The sequence below is a fragment of the Oncorhynchus mykiss genome, chromosome 14 (assembly GCF_057628025.1).
Source record: "Oncorhynchus mykiss isolate SJ-2025 chromosome 14, ASM5762802v1, whole genome shotgun sequence".
Lineage (NCBI taxonomy): Eukaryota > Metazoa > Chordata > Actinopteri > Salmoniformes > Salmonidae > Oncorhynchus > Oncorhynchus mykiss.
Window position 1 is genome coordinate 16032501 of NC_143035.1, and position 2500 is coordinate 16035000.

Here is a 2500-nt window from a genome sequence, read left to right on the forward strand (position 1 = left end):
CGACTAGAATTTCTCCAAAATACATTTTAGTCCAACTGGGGAACCAACAGCACAAAACAACAACCAATGAATCTGCTTTGACTGTCGGAAAACGAGACTTTCCACTTTGGACCCATTGGACTACAAAAGCTTCGGAGACACAGGCGCGCCGCCTCCTACGGGAGTCAAGAACTCCTGCTCTCCTCAGTCGGTTGGAGAGGAGAGTGGAGTGGAGAGGAGGGAGCGAGTGGGCACTTTGTGCCTAATTGCAACATTAATGGGAAACAAAAGCACAGCTGTAGGAGCTGCCATTCACTCAGACACACAGGAGAGCTCCGTTCTGAAAGGAGACCACCTCTTTATTCCTGAGCTGTGCTGCTGGTCTTATTTTGGAGCTGTCGTAAGACACAAAAGGAGCCTTGTCTCACCAAAGTGCACCAGAGTGTTAAATTAGGATTTGTGGTGTTCTGGGCCTCGGAAACACAGGAAGGAAGAAGCCTGCGTATAGGAACAGATGGGGAAAGCATTCAACAAAGGAGATGGAAGGGAGTCATTAGCGGAAAAGAAAGGGAACCGACAGTGACACATACACTCCATCGAGATGACACAGGCTTGTTTATGCTGGAGTATGGCTAACGGGTTGTTTTTCATCATTGAACATTATGGCATTTTGTTTCAAATATTTTTTATTAAACACACACAAGAATTGTGTATAGGTATACAAGACAGGTATACAATTCTTATCTAATCATAAAAGAGCATACAGGAACAACAAGACCCAGAGTTCTGGGTGCAAAACAAATAATACAAAACACGACATACAAAACAAGGACACATAGAAAGAAAGAGGGAAGATGTCCCCCCCCCCCGCCCCCCCCACCAACTGCTCGGGTGGCAGGGCCAGCACATGCTGCCCAATGGTAGATTAAAATATTACAATTGAGAGTGCGTTAATAAGTACAACTTCACAGCGCCAACTCGTCCAAGTAGGAGAGGAAAGGCTGCCAGATTTGATCAAATGTTGATAATTTATTGTTCAGAATATATCTAATTCTTTCTAAGTGTACAGTGTTTGCCAATTCACTGAGCCATAATTTGGTAGAGGGCGCTTCCCTCCTTTTCCAAAACAACAAGATTAGTTTTTTTGCCGAGATGAGACCGTACGAGAATAGTTGTTTTGGGGGGTTGGTTAATCCGTTTAGGGACTCAGATACTCCCAGGATTATCAGAAGCGGGTCTGGATCTATTGAAGTCTCCAGAACTTCAGAGAGGATCCCAAAAATTCCACACCAATAACCATGCAAGCTAGAGCATAGGGCAAAGCAGTGGAGTAGTGTACCCTGCGCAGCCTGACATTTATCACATGTAGGGGATGTGTCAGGAAATATCCTATGCAGTTTAGTTTTGGAATAGTGTAATCTGTGTAATACCTTGAATTGTATGAGACGATGTCCGGAATTAATGGAGCATGTGTGGATATACTCCAAGCTCTCTTCCCAGTCTGCCACCGAGATGTCAGTCCCTAGTTCTTCCTCCCATTTTGCCTTGATGGCATCTGTAGAAGGTGTGCTAACAGTTAGAAAAGCATCATATAGACGCGATATCAGTTTATCTGAGGTGGGGCATATTTTTATGCATCCGTCAAACATGGAAGGTTTAGCATTCCCAAATGTTGGGAGGTGTTTTCTAACGTAGTCTCTAATTTGCAGGTATCTGAAAAAATTACTTCTGGGAAGATTATAAGTTTCCCTCAGCAACTCAAAGGAAGCAAAGGTCCCTTCTATGTATAAATCCCCTATGGTACTTATCCCCAACTCTCCCCATCCCTCAAAGGTGTTATCAAGGTTAGAAGGGGCAAAGGAGGGATTCCTGGCGACAGGGAGCATGAATGACATTGGTGTAAGCTCAAAATTGACTTTAATTTGCTTCCAGATTCGGACTGTGCTATGTATAATAGGATTGTTACAATAAAGTGACATCTCCAGATTGACAGGCGACAAAATCACAGCGCCAATAGAGAAGGGGTGACACTCCTCACGCTCCATACTAAGCCAGCTGGATGCCGGAAGTACGTCATCCAACAGAAACATAACAACGCGGAGGTTAGCGGCCCAGTAATAAAATATAAAATTTGGGACAGACAATCCTCCTTCCATCTTGGATTTACAGAGGTGTTTTTTACCTATCCTGTGTGTTTTATAATCCCAGATGAAAGGATTGATAATTGAGTCCAGTTGTTTATGAAAGGATTTAGGTATGAATACTGGGATGTTCTGATATAGGTAGAGCAGTTGTGGGAGGAAGACCATTTTAATGGCATTAATTCTTCCGAGCAGAGAAATTGGGAGAGTTCTCCAAAATAGTATGTTTGCTTTGAGTTTTTGTATCAGAGAGGGGAAATTCTCTTTAAATAGTAAGGAGTATTGTTTGGTAACTACAATTCCTAGGTAGGTACATTTTTCTGAAGATGGGAGAATGGGAGATGTTCTAGCCAGGAGGTATTTTGCGACCGTATGGGCAT

General features: G+C 43.2%; 1 protein-coding gene across 2 annotated transcripts in view; it reads left to right on the forward strand.

The window, feature by feature from the left end:
* LOC110488904 (gamma-aminobutyric acid receptor subunit alpha-2) overlaps window positions 1-2500 on the forward strand; it is a 67826-nt gene that overhangs the window by 31917 nt on the left and 33409 nt on the right. The gene's annotated exons all lie outside the window — the stretch shown is intronic.